This window comes from Crocuta crocuta, unplaced genomic scaffold (genome assembly GCF_008692635.1).
Source record: "Crocuta crocuta isolate KB4526 unplaced genomic scaffold, BGI_CrCroc_1.0 scaffold305, whole genome shotgun sequence".
NCBI classification, from domain to species: Eukaryota; Metazoa; Chordata; class Mammalia; order Carnivora; family Hyaenidae; genus Crocuta; species Crocuta crocuta.
Genome location: NW_027529463.1, coordinates 891418 through 915370, shown reverse-complemented (window position 1 = coordinate 915370; position 23953 = coordinate 891418).

Genomic DNA, 23953 nt, shown 5'->3' with positions numbered 1-23953 from the left:
CTATAAATAATTTCTATTCAAAACCAATAGACTAGTAACTCTATAAAGGCAGTACTTTACCAACATAAATTAGTGAATATAAACCCTGAGTCCTAGATCACTGAGCCTTTGGGAAAACAACTATAATTTAAAACACAAAATCATTTCCTAAGACCCAATATCCTTAAATTTATTACAACCATACTATTTTCAAACCTTTCTGTTGTCCAATTCTTTATAGCATGGCTTTATACAGTGAAAGCATACTTTCCCCTTTCTTTTATTTTGTTTTTATTTTTACCAGTATATCAACTTATTAAGCCTAGTATTGGTCATCATGTAGACTAAAACCTTGATTGAGTGATTTTTTTTCTTTTCATCCAGAAAAGTAAAGAATGAAGTAACAGCTTTATTTTTCTGCTAGTCTATCAGAAAGTCAATGATTAATAATTTTAGATTGTCTTGGGGCACCTGGGTGGCTCAGTCTGTTAGGCGTCCAACTTTGGCTCAGGTCATGATCTCACAGTCGGTGGGTTCGTGCCCTATATCAGGGCTCTGCGCTGACAGCTCAGAGCCTGGAGCCTGCTTCAGATTCTGTGTTTCCCTCTCTCTCTGCCCCTCCCCCACTCACTCTCTGTCTCTCAAAATAAAATAAAGACATAAAAAAATTTTAAAAATAATTTTAGATTGTCTTAAAAATATTCTTTGCTTACAATTGGATCATTTTCTTTGATATCATAGTGGCATAAGAATTTAAATTAAAGGTCTATGTCTAGCATACTAGATCTAGTCTTCACACTATAGTTAAGTATCTTTGGTCCTCATATAGCCTTATTAACAGATTTTTAGAGTTTGTCTTTCCTTTTAGTTTGTATGTTTTCTGCTCTTAATTTTGAGCTGTTTGCACATTCATGGTTTTTACTGTAGTTTTTCCAGTTTGAAGAGATGCATCTTTGTTTCCAAATACATGTTCCTTCTGTTTGTTATTTTTGTAGATAACAAAGATTAGGCTCTAATAAAATTGCATAAAGAAAAGACAGAGTAAACATTTCTAAACAGACTGTCATACTTTCTTTTATTTTTTTTCTAAATGTATGTTTTTCTTTTAGAGTCTTTACTCTTTGACTCATTCATGAAGGTGTTCTTTTTCATGTTATTTAAAGGAAGAAAGGGCAATTGTTGGTGTTAAAAAGTTTGGAGATCAAATAGTTCTGTGTTTAATACCTGGCCTCTAATATGTGTTAATTGCGTGACCCTGGATGACTTTAAATTTCTTGAATGTGTTTCTACATTTGTCAAGGAGGAGTTTGATGAGGTCATTTATACTCAGCAGTTAGCAATGGGGACAGGCTCTTATAAATGTTAATATCTTCTCTTTTTAGCGTCTCTGAGAAAGTTAACTGATTTGATCATCAAATTGCCTATCCATCTCTTCCCTGGTATGAATAATGGAAAGAATGAAGAGTTGTTCACCCAAATTTAAGATTATGATGAATGACAGAGGTGTGTTTGCTTCACCTCCACACAACAAGTATATGACTTGTAACACAACTCTAGATCAGTGGTTATGTCACCATTAAATATCAGGGTTGTCACAATGAGTTCATTAGACAATATTCCAGAGAGTACTTAAAGCTGCTAAACCTTTGGCAGGTCAGGAGTAGCTCCCTCATGAGGCAACTTTTGGCTGAGGGAAAGAGGAAACACTGTCACTCCTCTGAATGGAAATGACACACAGTGAATTACTTAAACTGAGACTGCCAGGCCAGCATAATCTAATGCAGTGATGTGTCATTATCACTCCTGGAAAATTAACCACAGCTTCATACTTCTGTGACCAAGAGCAGGCTACTTACTCTCCAGAGAATATTTTGGAAAATATAATTGCCTCTCCAACTATTATGACCATTATTTTTTCCAGAAGGGAAAATAGGATAAAAGCTTTGCAAGTTTGTGGAAGAGACAGTGGATGTTTAAAATAGAGTATTACAGGGGCGCCTGGGTGGCTCAGTCGGTTAAGCGTCCGACTTCGGCTCAAGTCATGATCTCACATTTCATGCGTTCAAGCCCCACATTGGGCTCTGTGCTGACAGCTAGCTCAGAGCCTGAAGCCTGCTTCAGATTCTGTATCTCCCTTTCTCTCTAACCCTCCCCTGCTCACACTGTATCTCTCTCTGTCTCCCAGAAATAAATAAAACATTGTTTTTTAAAAAAATATATAGTATTACTAACCATTTTCTTTTATTTTTATTATTTTTATGTGCTTTTGTTTTCAAAAGAATGTTTTCTTTTTACATGATTAGATAATGATATAAATTCAGGAAATTAGAATTAACACACGTAAACCAAACTGCAGGGGACTTCAAGTATGAATTTGATAAATCTGTGTAATATAAACCTTTAAATTGATATTAGAGTCTAGAATGCCTTAAAAACTGTTATGTCTAGGTCAGGATATGGAACTTTGGCCTTCTGGAACAGCTTGTTTTTAATAGATGAGCATTTACTGTTGAATGAAAGATTAAGTGTCCTAGCCCACCTCACTTATTATAAGTAATTCAATCAGTGCTGAAAATAATCAGGATTATTATGATGGTAACAGAGTTTTTGTAGAAGTCTATTTTTGTGAACATGTATTTTCATTTGTCTTTGGTAAATATCTAGTGATGTAATTTCTCCATCTTATCATAGATGTATGCTTAATTATTTAAAGAAATTGTAAAACCTTTTTCCAAAGTGATTATGCCTTTTCATATTCCCACTAGCAACATATGAGATCTTCAGTTGCTCTATATTCTTCCCACATTTGGAGGAGTCAGTCTTTTTCATTTTAGGAATCTTAGTGTTTATTTGATAGTGATTCACTGTGGTTTTAATATGCATTTCTCTAATGATACTGAACATCTTTCAAGTGATTATCAAGTATTTATATATCTCCCTTTGTAAGGTATGTGTTTTAGTCTGGTCGTTTTTAAAAACTATATATTATAATTGACCTATATTATTTTTTTTTTACATTCCAGAAACAAGTCCTTTGCAAAATATATTTTTTGAGAATATTTTTCTTCTGTTTGCTTATTCATTTTCTTAATGATAACTTTTGATGAACACATATTTTTTAGTGTTTTTTTAATGTTTATTTTTGAGAGAGAGAGACAGAGAGCAAGCAGGAGAGGAGCAGAGAGAGAGGGAGACACAGAATCTGAAGCAGGCTCCAGTCTCTGAGCTGTCAGCACAGAGCCTGATGTGGGGCTCAAACCTATAAACCATGAGATAATAACCTAAGCCGAAGTCAGAGGTTTAACCAACTGAGCCTCCCAGGTGCCCTGATAAGCACATATTTTTACTTTTGATTTTAGTCTATCAAATTCTTATTGTTTCCTTTTGTAGTTATTCCTATTTGTGATGTAGCAAAATAGCTTGTGGTTACATCTTTATCATAAAGATAATATTCTATGTTTTTTAGACATTTTATAATTTTAGCTTTTATATTTGGGTCAGGTTGATTTTCATACATACTGTAAGGTAAGGGTTGAGGTTCATTTTCTTTTCATATGAAAATTTACTTGTTTTGACACTATTTAATGAAAACCCTTCCTTCTCTTTAATAAATTGCTTTGGCACCCTTGTCAATATTAAGTGAATGTGTTTCCTAATTTAATTGATCTATTTATCTATTTTTATGGTAATGCCACTCTATCTTGATTACTGTCACTTTATAACAATTCTTGAAATGAGGTAATATAAGTTCTTAAAATTTGTTTTGCTTTATCAAGATTATTTTTTACTATTATTTGCTTTTTGCATTATCATATAAATTTTAGAATCAACCTGCCAATTTCTATAAAATTCTTCAGGGATTATAATTGGAATTGCAATACATCTGTATAGCAATACATGAATATCTAAATATTTATTGTGTCAATCCATGGATGTGTGCTATCTTTCAATTTATTTTTCTCTTTTTTGATTTATATCAGCACTTATTGAATATTTTAATTTAGAAGTATTTTACAAATTTTATTAAATTTATAAGTATTTTTCTGGCTCTTGACATTATTGCAAATGGAATTTTTTGCATTTTATTTTTTATTTGTTTGATATGGCTCTACAGAAACAAGTATTGTTATGTACTAATATATATCCTGTGACATTGCCAAATTCACTTACTAATCCTAGTAGTTGCTTTATAAGTACTTTGGTTATTAAAATTTTTTTTAACATTTATTTATTTTTGAGAGACAGAGAGAGACAGTGCATGAATGAGGGAGGGACAGAGAGAGAGACACACACACACAGAATTTGAAGAGGCTTCAGGCCTTGAGCTGTCAGCACAGAGCCCAATGCAGGGCTTGAACCCATGAGCTGTGGGATCATGTCTGAGCTGAAGTTGGACAGTCATCTGACTGAACCACCCAAAAGCCCCCATTTGGTTATTTTACATAGACATAATTATGTCTTCTATGAATAAAGTTTTATTATTTTAAAAAATCTTTATGCTTTTATTACTTTTTTGTCTTATTGTATTGTCTAGAAGCTCCAATAAAATGTTATAAGTAGTTTGTGCAGTTACATCCTTGCTTTTTTCTAGATATTAGGTTGCATCATGTATTTTGCTTAGATGCTGAGACCTTTCAGTTTCCTTTTATCATATTGAGGAAGTTTGCTTCAATTCCTAGAGTACAGACTCTTGTATAAAAAGCATTTTGTTAAAATGCTTTCCCTGAATCTATGAAGAATATAATGTTTTTCTTTTAGTTATTAATAGAGTGAATTACATGGATTGCATTTGAGATATTAAGTTAACCTTTCATTTTTGATATAGTCTCTGTTTGGTCATGTATTATCTTTTTATGTATTCTGATTTTGTTTTGCTAATATTTTTTTAATGTTTTCTTATTTATTTTGAGACAGAGAGAAAGAGAGAGAGAGAGACAGAGAGAAAGAGACAGAGAGAGAGAATGTATGAGTGAGGATAGGGCAGAGAGAGGGGGAGAAAGAGAATCCCAAGCAGGCTCTGCACTATAGAGCAGAGCCCAACACAGGGCTCTATCCCATTAATCATGAGATCATGATATGAGCTGAAATCATGAGTTGGATGCTTAAGTGATTAGCCACCCAGGCACCCCATGTTTTGCCAATATTTTATAAAGGAATTTTAAGTATATGTTCTAAAGTGATATCTATCTGTAATTTTATTTTCTTCAATGACACAGATTTTGGTATTTGGGTTATACTGGCCTCTATTTTCTGAAAAGTTTGTTTAATATCGGTATTACTCCATTCTTAAATTTTTAGAAGATTCATTCATTAACCCATCTAGACTTAGAATTTCTTTATGAGATGATTTTTTTAATAATAAACTGAAATTTTAAAATAGAGAAAAATTCTTGTTTGTCTATTTTCTTTTTTCTCAATGTTGGAGAGAGGTGATTTTTTTTTTTTGAATTTGTGCTTTTCATGTAAGTTGACAAAAGCTTTTTGTAACATTCCTTTGTCTTCTTTTAATGTCTACAGAATCCTTATTTCAGTCTCCTTTAATTCCTTATATTGATAATTTGCTTTTCCTCCCATAGTTTTTCAGCAGTTTTTCTCAGTGTTTATAAATTTACAAAGAGCCAGCTTTAGGCTTCATTAATTTTCCCTAGTTTATTTTGAACTCATCAGAGTCATTCCTTCTTCTTTACTCTCTACTTCATTTTCTTTTTGTTTTTAATTTTTTAAAGTTTATTCATTTTTAGAGAGCACAATTGGGAAAGGAGCAGAGAAAGAAAGGGAGAAAGAATCCCAAGCAGGCTCTGCACTACTGGTGCAGAGCCTGATATGGGGCTCAAACTCATGAACCACAATATTATGACCTGAGCTAAAGTCAGACTCTTAACTGACGGAGCTGCCGAGGTGCCCTTCATTTTCTTTTTTTCTACCCACTTTGATGTTAGATGCACACTTTTATCTAATTATAAGATGACAATTTAGATCATTAACTTTAAACTATTTTTTCCTTTTGTAATACAAGCATTTAAAGCTACAGATTTCACCCTGAACACTGCTTTCTTTAACTGTAGCTCACAAACTTTATTATGTAGCATTTTCATTATTATTCAGTTGGATTCTTTATTATTCACTGGTGAATTCATGTTTTGACCATGGGTTGTTCAGAAGTGAGTTGTTTAATATCCAAATATTTGAAGGAGTTGGGAAAATATAATAAAAAAAAACATTTCTTTCTAATCCAGAAAACTGCTTCACGAAGCTAGAAGAGAGAAAACAATCTTATTGTATAAGAATTAAACCAGAATGTTATGCACATCTCAGGTAATCTGCTAAGAAATTGCAAAGATAGAAAGAAATGTCACCTTTTATATAGCCAAGTAGATACAACATATTACATAAGTTTATTTCAAGGTAAACAATAATATCTTCAAATATTTGTATATTAAACAACTCACTTCTAAACAACTCCAATTCTTATCCTGAAGAGTGTCCACCTTAATGCCTGTCACCCATTTAACTCACCCCCAACCTCCCTAAGAGTCTATTATGGCTTGCCTCCCTCTCTTTTTATTTTATTTTTACTTTCTGTTAAGTTTTAAATTCCACATATGAGTGAAATCATATATCCATTTTACTCTGACTAACTTATTTTACTTAGCATAACTTCTGAAGAAGCCCAGCATAATACCTTCCAGTTCCATCCACATTGTTGCAAATGGTAAGATTTGATTTTTTTTTTCATTGAGTCATATTCCATTCTGTAGTGGGACTGTGTGTGTGTCTATGTGTGTGTGTATATATATATAAAGTTAGTTATATTAAAAAGTTAGTATGTTGAGGCACCTGGCTGGCACATTGGGTTGAACATGTGACTCTTGATCTCAGGGTCATGAGTTCAAGTCCCACACTGGGCATGGAGCCTACTTAAAAAAAGAAAAAAAGGTTAGTACATTATTTGCTTTGGAGGAAGAATCTTTGAATGTATCATTCTAATGGTATATGATTAATCAAATTCTTTTTGAAATTGAATTATAATTGACATACCATATCTTGTTGGTTTAAGGTGTACATCATAGTGATTTGACATATTTATATATTACTAAATGATCTCCATAACAAATCTAGTTAGCATCTGTCACTATACAATATTACAAAATTATTGATTATATTTCCTGTGCTGTACTTTATATCTCCATGACTTATTTTCTAACTGAGAGGTTGTCCCTTTTAATCCCCTTTACCTATTTAGTCCACCCTCACCCCCTCCTACAATGATAACTAACAGTTCGTTTCCTATATCTGTGGGTCTGTTTCTGTTCTGGTTTATTTTTTAGATTACACATATAAAGGAAATCATATGGTATTTGTCTTTCTCTGTCTGATTATTTCATTAGCATAATACCCTCTCTTCTGTCCATGGAAGATTTTATTCTTTTTTATGGATGAGTAATACAAATACACACACATGTGCATATATACACACACCCCAGTCTTCTTTATCTATTCATCTATTGATGAACACTGAGGCTTCTTACATATCTTGGCTATTGTAAATAATGCTACAATGAACAAGGGATGAGTATATCTTTTTTAACTGATATTTTTGTTTCTTTTATATAAATAGCCACAAGTGGAATATCTGGATTATACAGGAGTTCTATTTATAATGTTTTGAGGAACTCCATACTGTTTTTCACAGTGGCTGCACCAATTTACATTCTCACAAAGGTTCCCTTTTTTCCACATTATTGTCAAAACTGATTATTTTTTGTCTTCTTGGTAATAGCCCATCTGACAAGTATGAGGTGATACTCCATTGTGGTTTTAATTTTCATTTCCCTGATGTTTAGTGAAAGTAAGCATCTTTCGTGTGTTTGTTGGCCATCTGTATGTCTTTTTGGGAAAAAAAAATGTCTATTCAAGTTCTTTGCTCATTTTAATCAGGTTGTTTGCTCCTATGGTATTAAGTTTTATATGTTGCTTATATATTTTGGATATTAAATCCTTATTGGATGTATGATTTGCAAATATTTTCTCCCATTCAGTAGGTCACCTTTTAGTTTTGCTGATGCAAAAATGTTTTAGTTTGATGTAATGTCATTTGTTTAAGTTTTGCTTTTATTGTCTTTGTCTGAGGAGACTGGAACAAAAAAATACTGCTAAGACTGATGTCAAAGAGTTTATTGTATGTGTTCTCTTCTGGATGTTTTATGGCTTCAGGTCTTACAGTCAAATCTTTCCATTTTGAATTTATTTTGTATATGGTATAATATAAAGATCTGGTTTCATTCTTCTGCATGTAACTGTCCAGTTTTCTTAATACAATTTGTTGAAGAGACTGTCTTTTCCCCATTTTATGTCCTTCCCTCCTTTGTCATAGATTAATTGACTGTGTATGCATGGGCTTATTTCTGGGCTGTATCTTACTTTTGTTCTTATTTTGTTCTTATTTTTGTTCCTTTGATCTATTCGTCTGCTTTCATTCCAGTACCATACTATTTTATTTCTATAGTTTTTTAGTATAGTTTGAAATCAGGAAGCATGGTACTTCCAGATTTGTATTTCCATCACAAGATTACTTTGTCTATTCAGGGTCTTTTATGGTTTTATACAAATGTTAGTATGGTTTGTTCTGATTCTGTGAAAACTGCCATTGATGTTTTCCTGGGGATTGCATTAAATCTGCAGATTGCTTTTGATAGTATGGATTTTTAAACAACATTAGTTCCTACAATCCAGGCACAGAAAACAGTTTCACTTATTTCTGTCATCTGCAACTTCTTTTATCAGCGACTTGTATTTTTTAGAGTACAGGTCTTTCACCTTCTCGGTTGAATTTATTTTTAGGTTTTTTACTCTTTTTGATGTACTTGTTTGTTTTTACAATTTCTCTGCTATCTTTATGGTCAATTTCTTTTTTTTTAATTTTAACTTTTGAATATTTAAATCCAACTTAGTTAACATATACTGACTGTAATAGTGATTTCAGGAATAGAATTTAGTGTTTCATCACTTACATATAACACACAGTGCTTATCCCATTAAGTCTCCTTCTTAGTGCCCCTCACCCATTTAGCCCATGCCCCCATCTAACACCCCTCCAGCAGTAGTTTGTTCTCTGTATTTAAGAGTTTCTTATGGTTTGTCTCCCTCTATTTTTTAATACTTTTTTGCTTCCTTTCTCTTATTTTTTCATGTTTTGTTTCTTAACTTTCACATATGAATGAAATCATCTATTTGTCTTTCTCTGACTGACTTATTTTGCTTAGCATAATACACTCTAGTTCCATTTACATTGTTGTGAATGGCAAGATTTCATTATTTTTGACCACTGAATAGAGTAATATTCCAATGTGTATATATACAACATCTTCATCCATTCATCAGTCAATGGACATTTGGATTCTTTTCATACTTGGGCTATTGTTGATAGTGCTGCTATATACACTGGGGTGCATGTGTCTCTTCAAATTAGCGCTCCTGTATTCTTTGGATAAATATCCAATAGTGCAGTTGCTGGGTGATAGGGTTGTCCTATTTTTAATTTTTTGAGGATCTCCACACTGTTTCCCAGAGTGGCTGCCCCAGTTTGCATCCCCCCAACAGTGCAAAAGGGTTCCTCTTTCTCCACACTTGATGCACTTGTTTTCTTAATTTCTTTTTTTGATAGCTCATTATTAGTGTATAGAAATGCAATCAATTCCTGTATGTTAATTTTGTATCCTATTACTTTACCAAATTCATTTGTTTATATATTATTGATTTTATATTACATATATGTATATATATTTGTATGTATATATGTGTGTGTATATATAAGTATATATATAGGTGCCACTTATTTTCATATATATTCATATAGAGGCACCTGTGTGGCTTAGTCATTAAGCGTCTGACTCTTGATTTTGGCTCAGGTCATGATCTCACAGTTCATGGGTTCAAACCCCACTTTGGGCTCTGTATTGACAGTGCTGAGCTTGCTTGAGATTCTCTCTCTTTCCTTCTTCCCCTCTCCACTCACTCTCTCTCTCAAAATAAATAAATAAAACTTAAAAAGTATTAATATATATATTTGATGGAGTCTTTAGAATTTTCTATATATAGTATCATGTCATCTGCTGATAGTGAAAATTTTATGCCTTTTATTTCTTTTTTTACCTAATTTTTACCTAATTTCCAATATTATGTTGAGTGGAAGTAGCGAGAATAGGCAGTCTTGTCTTGTTACTCCTCTTAGAGGAAAAGCCTTCAGCTTTTCACCATTGAGTATGATGTTAGCTATGATTTTGTTATATATAACTTTTATTATGTTTATGTACATTCCTTTTATACCCACTTTATTGACAGGCCCCTACAAGATTAGATTTTCACATATTCATCCCAAATCTTTCAGAGAAGTAATACTCCTTTAAGAGATAAAACTGCAGGAAACATTCCTTGATTTCCTTATTTTCTAGTCATATGGTAGTACTAACAGGATTTTAGAGTTGATATTGCCCATACTATTCAATCATAATTGTGAATTTGGAAAGGGTTTTCATCTGGCTGGTATTCCAAATAGTGGAAAGCTAGAATTTATAGAAATCTTCCTTTCTAGCTTTCTCTTGTTTGGAATACTAATATGACTGTTGAGTGGTCACAGACTTTCAGCTGGTCCACTAAAGTCAGGAACCACCAGACATCTAAGAAGGCTTACACTGACATCTCTGTTGTTTCAGTGGGCACAATCCATTTCAGATCAAGAGATGGGATGACACAGTCCCTGTTTTCATTATACATATGGTATGCTTATCCTTCAACCCAACTCCACAGGTTGAATGTCTATTCTTCCTGTAAAGTTCTCAGTTGTGTGAGAATGGATACTAATTGTGAATCTTCTCACAATCCAGATTCAACTAATCAGCACCCAGAGGCTGGCAAACTGCTCTTTTATCACAAATTCTAATAACACCCTCGTAAAGGCTTCCACAAGAGCTGGTTTATACAGAGTATTAAACTAGCTCCATTCCAAAATGTATATTCTTTAGTTTTTGCCTTTTAAATTTAGCTAAACCATTAGTCTCTGTTGCATTTCACCCACCCTGACCTCAGCCTGGATATTGCCTTCATTACCTGCAATAAGCTTATGTGATTTTGTGGCTCACCTTCTTTGTTATCCTTTTTTCAGGAATCAGTGTCATGCTATCTGAAAACCATTGTTCTATATATATTGTTATATACATATTGTTATATACGTATATTTTGGTTTGGTTTCTTTTTCAAATATTTTTTAAAGTAATTTCTATACCCAGCATGTGGCTTGAACTCACATCCCCGAGATCAAGTCACATACTCTATTGATGTAGCCAGTCAGGCACCGCCATATTTATATTGTTTTTAAAGTTGTTTAAGGTAGAAGAAAAATTTTAATTCCTGTTACTCCATTTTTGTTGATGACGATAGATTTTGTGTTGATAGATATTGTAATCCCAGTAGGACAGAGACATTTCTTACAAAATAAAAGGCAATTCTAATCTCTTAGTGAATAAATTTCCTGAAATTACAATAGGGAACTTCACAAAGTTTTTTTTTTCCCACCACAAGATTTAGGATGTACTACATAGTGATTACTTAGATTAAAAGTTAATCTTGGGGGCACCTGGGTAGCTCAGTTGGTTAAGTGTCCAACTCTGCATCCTAGCTCAGGTCTTGATTGGAGGGTCGTGAGTTTCAGGTCCCACTTTGGGCTTCCTGGTAGGCCTGGAGACTACTTAAAAAAAAGTTAATCTTGTATCCTTTTCTCCTTTTATATTATAGAATCTAATGTAATGAAATCATTTGCATGTAATTTTATCTAGATGTTCTGAGAACTGACCTATGGGGAAAAATTGAAATTTTAAATATCCTTTTAACTTTTCTCATATTCATTCCCCAAAACTAAATACATTATTCTACTACTCTCAGTGGCTAAATGTCTTTCATAACTAATGTAAATTAGGTTAAAGAGATATTCATTAACTTTTACAAAGAAAAACCTTAAAAAAATTACCTGAAAATGGGCATAATTAACCTCCATGCCTAAATGAGTCATAGAACTGTGTGAGTCCATTCATTTTTTTATGCTTTCTTTTTGGTTAATAATAAAAATACCCATGGAAAGAATGATACTGAAGAGTAAACTAAAAGTCTAGTTCAAAAGGAAGACACATTTCTCCTGCTGTTATAGAAGTACCTCTTAATATGATTTTGTTTAATTCTGACTCTTAAGCTTAAGCAGAAATTACAGTGAAACTAAGTGATTACACTTTAATTATGACCTACTTTCAAACAGAGTAAATTGGCAGAATTCTGTGCCTTAATAAGTAGCTGTATCTCTTGAAATACATTTGGACCAGCCATGGTTATTGCACACATATTCATTGAATATTTCAAATTAAAGCAGCTGGCTCTATGTATAGGTTAAATGAAGATAAATTTACATTCTTTCACTAGTCTTCTCCTGCAGTTCTCAAATGTGAAAGCAAAATGGCATACTTTCTCACTATAAATAGGGTAACACTGGATATTTAGAACCAAACCAATTCAGAGGTATGGTCTATTCATTTTTAGCCTTGGACTGAGCATCAGAGATGTAGCTTATGAAGGCATTTGACATTTTTGGTTGCTTGTTTATAGTAAATTGGGGGGTAAAACTTACATGTCTACTTGTTAGTAGTTCTGCCAAGAAATACTTCCTATTGGAGGAGATGTATAAAAATAATACGGTTATTTTTGTTATTTGTGAGTATCAGTGGCCCATGTTATTTCTCTTCATGGTGGATAATTAAGATCCAATTTTCTTACAGTGAAGGTAACTATTTACTTTGGTGCACAAATAAACCAAGGCAGAGAGAGATAAGATAAAGTGTTAAGTAAAAACTATTTTAGGTGAAATCAATATAAATTGTTTGCTGAGTTCAGTCAAGTGAACTTTTAAACTTGAGAATATAGCTAATCAATAAGTATACAAAGATGTTTTAATATAATAATTGAGATGAAAATATTTGGTATGAAAGAAAAAGAACTTGTCAGAATAAAGTTTAACTTGATTTCAAGATAAGTATGCCTACTGGTTATCTATCTAAGCAAATTTATCAAGATTTCATCAAGAAATTAATGAAATAAAAAGTACTTTTCAGTTTTTAATTCAATTTTTAAACTAATAGGCAAAATTAAAAATGACATAAGCTGATAACTTCTTGAGAGAGCTTTCACTAGTTATGATTCTACCCCTGACTTTCTTCACAGTGCAGAGGACCTTGACTACTACTTTCCTGACAAACAGACATGAGGTTCAGCAACATCTTTTACCTTCTTTGAACATGTCTCAATCTGTTTATTTCTTTTCTCATAAATTAGTAACTGAGCTTAATTGCTATAAGGATAATAGCCTCCAAACTGATGTCTCTGCCTCCAGTATCATCATCTGATCCATATTACATATTGCTGGGACAATAGTCCCAACATACAGATGGAGTGTGAAAATGACTGATGCAACTCATTTACTGACTCTTTTTTCTCATAGTTTTTTACTTATTTTTGAGACAGAGACAGAGCATGAGTGGGGGAGGGGCAAAGAGAGAGGGAGACACAGAATCTGAAACAGGCTCCAGGCTCTGAGCTGCCAGCACAGAACCTGATGCAGGGCTCAAACCCACGAACCGTGAGGTCATGACCTGAGCCGAAGTTGGACACTTAACCAACTGAGCCACCCAGGCGCCCCTGACTCTTAACTATCTACAGGATGAATTCAGTTATCGTGAATGTGATATACGAGGTCTCTCAATGAAGGAAACTTACCTAGTTTATACTCAAATACTACCTCTCTACTCAAGTCATGTTGAATTGATTGCTGTTTATCAAATCACAGTGACATTGTCAAACCTCTTTGTAGAATGGTTCCTTCTTAAATGCTACCTACCCTTGATGATCTTCATCCTTCCAAGATTGTTAAGGCTCAATTATGATCTCCCTTATGATCATGCCTTCTGTGAGGGAGAGAGAGATGATATTTAAAGAGGTTTGGAAATGAAATTTAAAAAATGGGGCACCTGGGTGGCTCAGTTGGTCAAGCAACTGACTCTTGATTTCAGCTTAGGTTTTGGCCCAGGGTCATGGGATCAATCTCCACATTGGGCTCTCTGCTGAGTGCTGAGCATGGATCCTGCTTAAGATTCTCTCTCTCTCCCTCTCTCTCTCTCTCTCTCTGTCTCCCGTCCCTCTCCCTCTCCCTCTCCCTGGCTCATGCTTTCTTTCTCTTTCTATAATAAAAAAGTTTTAAAAAGAGACTTGGAAAATGCTCAATTAAATGTAGTTCTTAAGTATGTTTTTAGTAATAGCAAATATCCAAGTAGGGGTAGCTAGTGTGCACCTTCCCTAAACTGATTTTTCCACAGAACACATTTTTGGGCAGAACATCTTGTGGATCAGATTCCATGGAATACTAGTTTGAAAGAAAAGTTTTTCAAAACCTTTTGGAAAAATACTTTTCCAGCTCACTATAAAAATGCTTGTCTGAAAAGACAAATTGAAGTGATTTATATATATATTACCTCATATCCCCTTTTGCTGATTCAAGAAGCCCTGGATAACATTTTTATAAAATCTTCATTTCATTAGTGTATTTTGTATCCTAGAAAACTGTTTTACTTTAAACAAGTTAGTGTTTTTATTTTTTAAAAATTTTTAACATTTATAGATTTATTTTTGAGAGAGAGAGAGCAAGCACAAGTGGTGGAAGGACATAGAGAGAGGGAGACAGAGTCTAAAACAGGTTCCAGGTTCTGAGCTCTCAGCACAGAGCTCAATGCAGGGCTCAGACTCACAAGTAGTGAGATCATGACCTGAGCTGAAGTCAGATGCTCAACCAACTAAGCCACCCAGATGCCCCAAGTTAGTGTCTTTAAACAAGAACATTTCCTGTGAACTGTACTGGCAAAGTATTAAATTAACATATTTGATTTCAAAATAATGTTTAACATTAACATGGTTGCTGATACAAAGCTGGCAGTCTTTGTTTCCTTCTTTCTACTAAGTGCCACCGTGTTGTTGGTCCTGTGAGTCATTTCCTTGCTTAGACTGGTTAAGAAGGGGAGAAGGAGGTGAGAAGCTTCTGATTCTTGACATAGCAAGAGATTGATTTTTCTAATGCTTTTGATGAATTCTTATCTCTTTCCTGTTTTTCAGAAATCTGACAGTTACTGTGTAATTATCAACAGTTAGCACTCTGTGAATTTATCTTTCTCCTAAAACAAAAATCAGGGATTAAACGCAAAATCCTTTCACTTTGAGGAAAAAACACCTTTTTTTCTTTTTATATTGTTAACTTTAATTTTTTCTCCTCTTTGTAGCTTTTTTCTTTATTGATCTGAGGTCACTTCTGACCCTTTCGTATCTTATCTCCCAGTCAAACTTTTAATCCTTATAGCCTATGGTTATTGCCTTTATTTATGAAAATTCCTCTAGACAGAATATATACTCATATAAGAGAAGACCTAACAAAGTGGGAGCTACATTCTCATATGAAGACCAACTGAGTAAATCCAGTGGTCAAGTATCTACCATGTTTCAACACCAAGACTCAGCCAAATCCCAAGACACAGCCAACCTTGAGGATCCAGATGTTTCTCTCCAGATACCATAATTCTGACAGTCTATAGCTGTTTTATACATTTTATGATTCTTAAGGTGTCATTTATTTTCTTTCTCAATTTCAATTTTCATTTTAACAATATATTTAAACTTACAACAGTGATTCCATTTACATAGAATGCTGGCTAACAACTTGCTGCATCATTATACTTCTTTAGAATCTTTCTGTTGTTTTCAAAGCAAAAAAAAAGACCTCTTCAAATAAAAATTTGTCAATTTTTTAAGTCAGATAATTATGAGAATACTAAACTGATAGTAATTTTGCACATAGAAGGCTGCCTCTTGGAAATAAAAATCTTTTTGAAGCATCTGCAATATGTCATTTGAGAAGGCCCTTTTACATTGCCTCTAGCCTTTGCATATCAATCTAATCTCAGGGTGTTACTACAGTTTTGTACCTCCACCAGTCAGATTTTAGCTATAGATCCAAGATTTTAAATTAAGAATAATAATAATAATAATAATAATAGTATTCAAGGGCTTATTTAGTTCAATTAATTCTATTTAAATTCTATTGGAGGGAGGAAAGGTAAAAGATGAGAAAGGAATGTTGTTTAATTTCTTGCCTTGGTTTGTAAGTTAATATTTTGACAACAGGGCATTGATAAATAAAAAAAGGACAAAAACAGGTGTGGACTATTACAGAGAGAAATACACTTGAAACTAACATAACATTGTATGTTAATTAAATTTCTATAATGAATAAAGGAAGGAAGGAAGGAAGGATTGCAGCATGCTAAATTGTCACTTACTTGGCACAGAGAATAATGTTGAGCTTTAACTAAACAAAAATTCTTTTTTAAAAATTTTTCTTATGTCTTTATTTTATTCTGAGAGACAGAGACAGAGAGTGAGTGGGGGAGGGGCAGAGAGAGAGGGAGACACAGAATCTGAGCAGGCTCCAGGCTCTGAGCTGTCAGCACAGAGCCTGACATGGGGCTTGAACCCACTGACTGTGAGATCAGGACCCCAGCTGAAGTTGGACACTTAACCAACTGAGCCACCCAGGCGCCCCACTAAACAAAAATTCTTAATGCGTTTTTTTCCTTCAACACACATGACTCACAGTTAAAAGTATAATCTTTGTCTTCCCTTGGTCCCCAAAATCATTTTATTGTCATGGGGAGAGCAAAAATTAACAAAGAGAAGTGAAAGTCCATCAGGTTCATAAGGCCCGATATTTATATCAGGACTGTATTTTTTGCTCCAGATTTACAGGGCAGTCTTTTTTTTTTTTTTAATGTTTTATTTATTTTTGAGAGAGAGCTAACATGAGCAGGGGAGGGTCAGAGAGAGAGGGAGACACAGAATCTGAAACAGGCTCCAGGCTCTGAGCCAGCTGTCCACACAGAGCCCCACGCGGGGCTCGAACCCACAAACTGTGAGATCATGACCTGAGCCGAAGTCGGACACTTAACTGACTGAGCCACCCAGGTGCCCCTACAGTACAGTCTTAAATAAGCAACACCTGAGACCATCACTTAATATTTTATTTTTCAAAAAATCTGGATAATAAATAATAAATAATCTTCATAAATGTATTTTTTACAAGAATATGTTCATGAGAGGCATGCCCACTTTGAAACATATTCTACAGACTGTTATTTAGACAGTTAATTGCCACCCAACAATAGCGGGGTAGTCTTCTAGTACTGGAGCTCTATCAATGAAAAAAACTACATTAAGGATCAAGATTATTTTTTTATTATCAGTTACATCTTGTGTATTTTCTGTTCTTTCTATAAATGTTATTTGAGCTAGACTTTTCACAGTATTAACATGGAAATCTCATTAGTTGGAAACAATATTTCCTGTTTCATTTTGCAATGCTCAGATGCCTAAATTTCAAAATGGATTCCCTTAACTTTTGTTACTACATTTATTCCCTGCATTTATATTACATATTTATTGTTACTGATAATTATTATATTATTAATATTTATGTTAACACTATCACATCAATATATTAATCAAATTGTAGGTATTTTGAATAGCTGTTGATAATTTTTGTTATAATTAATAATATAACAATAATCAAAAACAATGATAATGAAAACCAGTAGCAGTAGGTAAATAAATGCCAATAGTATGGCAAGCACTGTATAGGTATATTTCATATTTAACGGATCACTGCTTTTGTTCACGGAATTAATTCTCTCCCCATTCCCAACTGGTATTTATTTCACAGCCAAGAATAGGAATGATACTTAGTCTGGAGCCTTGCTTCCTTATGCTATACTAAGATTACATCAATTATCAAGATTAGAAGCATGCCAGGGAGTATTGATAGCTTAGAGGAATTTCATTTATCTGAAGGGCCACTGTGAATCCCAAAAGGAATTTTTTTCTAAAACTCAGANTCTTTCTCTTTCTATAATAAAAAAGTTTTAAAAAGAGACTTGGAAAATGCTCAATTAAATGTAGTTCTTAAGTATGTTTTTAGTAATAGCAAATATCCAAGTAGGGGTAGCTAGTGTGCACCTTCCCTAAACTGATTTTTCCACAGAACACATTTTTGGGCAGAACATCTTGTGGATCAGATTCCATGGAATACTAGTTTGAAAGAAAAGTTTTTCAAAACCTTTTGGAAAAATACTTTTCCAGCTCACTATAAAAATGCTTGTCTGAAAAGACAAATTGAAGTGATTTATATATATATTACCTCATATCCCCTTTTGCTGATTCAAGAAGCCCTGGATAACATTTTTATAAAATCTTCATTTCATTAGTGTATTTTGTATCCTAGAAAACTGTTTTACTTTAAACAAGTTAGTGTTTTTATTTTTAAAAAATTTTTAACATTTATAGATTTATTTTTGAGAGAGAGAGAGCAAGCACAAGTGGTGGAAGGACATAGAGAGAGGGAGACAGAGTCTAAAACAGGTTCCAGGTTCTGAGCTCTCAGCACAGAGCTCAATGCAGGGCTCAGACTCACAAGTAGTGAGATCATGACCTGAGCTGAAGTCAGATGCTCAACCAACTAAGCCACCCAGATGCCCCAAGTTAGTGTCTTTAAACAAGAACATTTCCTGTGAACTGTACTGGCAAAGTATTAAATTAACATATTTGATTTCAAAATAATGTTTAACATTAACATGGTTGCTGATACAAAGCTGGCAGTCTTTGTTTCCTTCTTTCTACTAAGTGCCACCGTGTTGTTGGTCCTGTGAGTCATTTCCTTGCTTAGACTGGTTAAGAAGGGGAGAAGGAGGTGAGAAGCTTCTGATTCTTGACATAGCAAGAGATTGATTTTTCTAATGCTTTTGATGAATTCTTATCTCTTTCCTGTTTTTCAGAAATCTGACAGTTACTGTGTAATTATCAACAGTTAGCACTCTGTGAATTTATCTTTCTCCTAAAACAAAAATCAGGGATTAAACGCAAAATCCTTTCACTTTGAGGAAAAAACACCTTTTTTTCTTTTTATATTGTTAACTTTAATTTTTTCTCCTCTTTGTAGCTTTTTTCTTTATTGATCTGAGGTCACTTCTGACCCTTTCGTATCTTATCTCCCAGTCAAACTTTTAATCCTTATAGCCTATGGTTATTGCCTTTATTTATGAAAATTCCTCTAGACAGAATATATACTCATATAAGAGAAGACCTAACAAAGTGGGAGCTACATTCTCATATGAAGACCAACTGAGTAAATCCAGTGGTCAAGTATCTACCATGTTTCAACACCAAGACTCAGCCAAATCCCAAGACACAGCCAACCTTGAGGATCCAGATGTTTCTCTCCAGATACCATAATTCTGACAGTCTATAGCTGTTTTATACATTTTATGATTCTTAAGGTGTCATTTATTTTCTTTCTCAATTTCAATTTTCATTTTAACAATATATTTAAACTTACAACAGTGATTCCATTTACATAGAATGCTGGCTAACAACTTGCTGCATCATTATACTTCTTTAGAATCTTTCTGTTGTTTTCAAAGCAAAAAAAAAGACCTCTTCAAATAAAAATTTGTCAATTTTTTAAGTCAGATAATTATGAGAATACTAAACTGATAGTAATTTTGCACATAGAAGGCTGCCTCTTGGAAATAAAAATCTTTTTGAAGCATCTGCAATATGTCATTTGAGAAGGCCCTTTTACATTGCCTCTAGCCTTTGCATATCAATCTAATCTCAGGGTGTTACTACAGTTTTGTACCTCCACCAGTCAGATTTTAGCTATAGATCCAAGATTTTAAATTAAGAATAATAATAATAATAATAATAATAGTATTCAAGGGCTTATTTAGTTCAATTAATTCTATTTAAATTCTATTGGAGGGAGGAAAGGTAAAAGATGAGAAAGGAATGTTGTTTAATTTCTTGCCTTGGTTTGTAAGTTAATATTTTGACAACAGGGCATTGATAAATAAAAAAAGGACAAAAACAGGTGTGGACTATTACAGAGAGAAATACACTTGAAACTAACATAACATTGTATGTTAATTAAATTTCTATAATGAATAAAGGAAGGAAGGAAGGAAGGATTGCAGCATGCTAAATTGTCACTTACTTGGCACAGAGAATAATGTTGAGCTTTAACTAAACAAAAATTCTTTTTTAAAAATTTTTCTTATGTCTTTATTTTATTCTGAGAGACAGAGACAGAGAGTGAGTGGGGGAGGGGCAGAGAGAGAGGGAGACACAGAATCTGAGCAGGCTCCAGGCTCTGAGCTGTCAGCACAGAGCCTGACATGGGGCTTGAACCCACTGACTGTGAGATCAGGACCCCAGCTGAAGTTGGACACTTAACCAACTGAGCCACCCAGGCGCCCCACTAAACAAAAATTCTTAATGCGTTTTTTTCCTTCAACACACATGACTCACAGTTAAAAGTATAATCTTTGTCTTCCCTTGGTCCCCAAAATCATTTTATTGTCATGGGGAGAGCAAAAATTAACAAAGAGAAGTGAAAGTCCATCAGGTTCATAAGGCCCGATATTTATATCAGGACTGTATTTTTTGCTCCAGATTTACAGGGCAGTCTTTTTTTTTTTTTTAATGTTTTATTTATTTTTGAGAGAGAGCTAACATGAGCAGGGGAGGGTCAGAGAGAGAGGGAGACACAGAATCTGAAACAGGCTCCAGGCTCTGAGCCAGCTGTCCACACAGAGCCCCACGCGGGGCTCGAACCCACAAACTGTGAGATCATGACCTGAGCCGAAGTCGGACACTTAACTGACTGAGCCACCCAGGTGCCCCTACAGTACAGTCTTAAATAAGCAACACCTGAGACCATCACTTAATATTTTATTTTTCAAAAAATCTGGATAATAAATAATAAATAATCTTCATAAATGTATTTTTTACAAGAATATGTTCATGAGAGGCATGCCCACTTTGAAACATATTCTACAGACTGTTATTTAGACAGTTAATTGCCACCCAACAATAGCGGGGTAGTCTTCTAGTACTGGAGCTCTATCAATGAAAAAAACTACATTAAGGATCAAGATTATTTTTTTATTATCAGTTACATCTTGTGTATATTCTGTTCTTTCTATAAATGTTATTTGAGCTAGACTTTTCACAGTATTAACATGGAAATCTCATTAGTTGGAAACAATATTTCCTGTTTCATTTTGCAATGCTCAGATGCCTAAATTTCAAAATGGATTCCCTTAACTTTTGTTACTACATTTATTCCCTGCATTTATATTACATATTTATTGTTACTGATAATTATTATATTATTAATATTTATGTTAACACTATCACATCAATATATTAATCAAATTGTAGGTATTTTGAATAGCTGTTGATAATTTTTGTTATAATTAATAATATAACAATAATCAAAAACAATGATAATGAAAACCAGTAGCAGTAGGTAAATAAATGCCAATAGTATGGCAAGCACTGTATAGGTATATTTCATATTTAACGGATCACTGCTTTTGTTCACGGAATTAATTCTCTCCCCATTCCCAACTGGTATTTATTTCACAGCCAAGAATAGGAATGATACTTAGTCTGGAGCCTTGCTTCCTTATGCTATACTAAGATTACATCAATTATCAAGATTAGAAGCATGCCAGGGAGTATTGATAGCTTAGAGGAATTTCATTTATCTGAAGGGCCACTGTGAATCCCAAAAGGAATTTTTTTCTAAAACTCAGAAAGACAAGTGATATTAAGAAATATATTTTTGGTCACTCCTTTATAAACGTACTGATTGTCAGGATCTCTTGGAGAAATTTTGAAAATGCAGATTTCTTATTTCTATCTTGAGTGAATTTACTTAAAAATAGTCAAACATTATTTTGTGAATGCCTGCTTTATGCCAGGTGATATTTTGGAACCTGAAAATTCAGCAGTCAGTGAGAAATGTCCATAGTCTATGGAGCTTAATTTTTTTTATATTTGTTCATTTTTGAGACAGAGAGAGAGAGAGAGAGAGAGAGAGACATACAAAGAGTGGGGGAAGGGCAAAGAGAGAAAGAGGGAGACACAGAATCTGAGGTAGGCTCCGGGCTCTGAGCTGTCAGCACAGAGCTTGAAATGGGGCTAGAACTCATGAGCTCTGAGATTAGCTCAGCTCAGGTCAGAGGCTGAAGTCAGAGGCTTAATTGACTCAGCCACCCAGGCACCCCCATATTCCTATGGTGCTTAAATTCTGGTATGAGTATGTATGTTGTCTTCTGCTACACTGTCATGAAATCTGAAATTGATTGAGAGGACACTGAGCAATGTTTTTAATTTTTTTTAAATTTTTTTAAATGTTTCATTTATTTTTGAGAGAGAGATAGAGACAGCGTGAGCAGGGGAGGGGCAGAGATAGAGAGGGAGACACAGAATCTGAAGCAGGCTCCATGCTCTGAGCTGTCAGCACAAAGCCCTACACGGGGCTCAAACCCACAAACCATGAGATCATGACCTAAGCCTAAGTCCGACGCTTAACTGACTGAGCCACCCAGGCGCCCCCACTGAGCAATGTTTTATTTCAATGAAGATATTCAGTAGAATAACAGGGAGATGTGATGTATAAGCCTTAATTTGAGCATTTTCAAATTTATATTATTAACTTACTACTGGCATCTCCCTCTTTTCAAAGTTCTTATTGCTGCCCATTAAGGTAAAAATGAGAAAGGGACTGTCTATACAAGAATCACTTTCTGTTACACACCAAAAAGTCAATCAGCTTCATGATGTTGACTAAAATTAGACTTTACAGGAGTTTCATCAAAAAGTAACTTTGCAGCTTCCCTCCATTCCATTGGAATGTACTCCGTTTCATATATTGTAGTTTATCTTATAGAAGTTAGTTTTTTAGGTTAAACACCCACTGAGTTACAATGAATAAGAGTCAGATTTATTATATGGAGCCACTATAATACAAAATGCTCAATAATCTAGGCTCTTGTGCATTAGGATAGGAGGCAAACAATACTGTGTTTAGAAAAGTTTTGGGTTAAAAAAGTGTTGCACAATTCTTTGTTCATGCCAAAGCATAGAAAAGAGAAGAAAGAATTATGCAAATAAATACTACATGTGATCCTAGTCAAGGTACAATATACAAAATAAAAAATAATTTATCCCCACTCTCATCCTAAATTAAAACAGAAACATTTTCATATGTAGATGTTAAAATAAATTTTAAAAAGAAGAAAACAAAAATTTCAGCATCATTTCTACCATCAAGGTCTCAAAGATCAAGGTCTCAGGGACACCTGGGTGGCTTAGTGTGTTGAGCTTCCGACTTGATTTCAGCTCACGTCTTGATGTCAAGGTGATGAGTTCAAGTCCTGTGTTAGGCTCTGCGCTGAGCATGAAGCCTATTAAAGAAAAACAAAGAACGAAATATCAAGATATAAATCATAGTTATAAAAGATCATAGATAAAAATACATAGATACAAAACCTTGATGTATTCAGTAATATTCAGAGAATATTTACAAAAGAATACACAAAAGCTTTTGTACGGTTAGGTAATAATAAATATGGATGTTATTGGATGCTGACAGTCATACTAATTAGTAATAAAGTCTTTCTTTGGAATATATTAAGATATACAAATGAAAAATAGATATTTTAAAAATATTTTAGCAGATGTGGCACCTTGGTTAAGCTCTGACACCTGATCTCAGCTCAGGTCTTGATCTCAGGATCATGAATTCAAGCGACACATTGGGCTATGCGCTGGCCATGAAGCCACGGAGAACACAAAATTATTTTATATATATAAAATTTATATATATATATATAATTTTGAGTTTTATATATTATTTTTGAGATTTAAGACTATAACTAATATAAGGAAGTGATACCCAGGTATCTCAATCTTGCTACCCTAACAAGTTCCCCTAAAAATT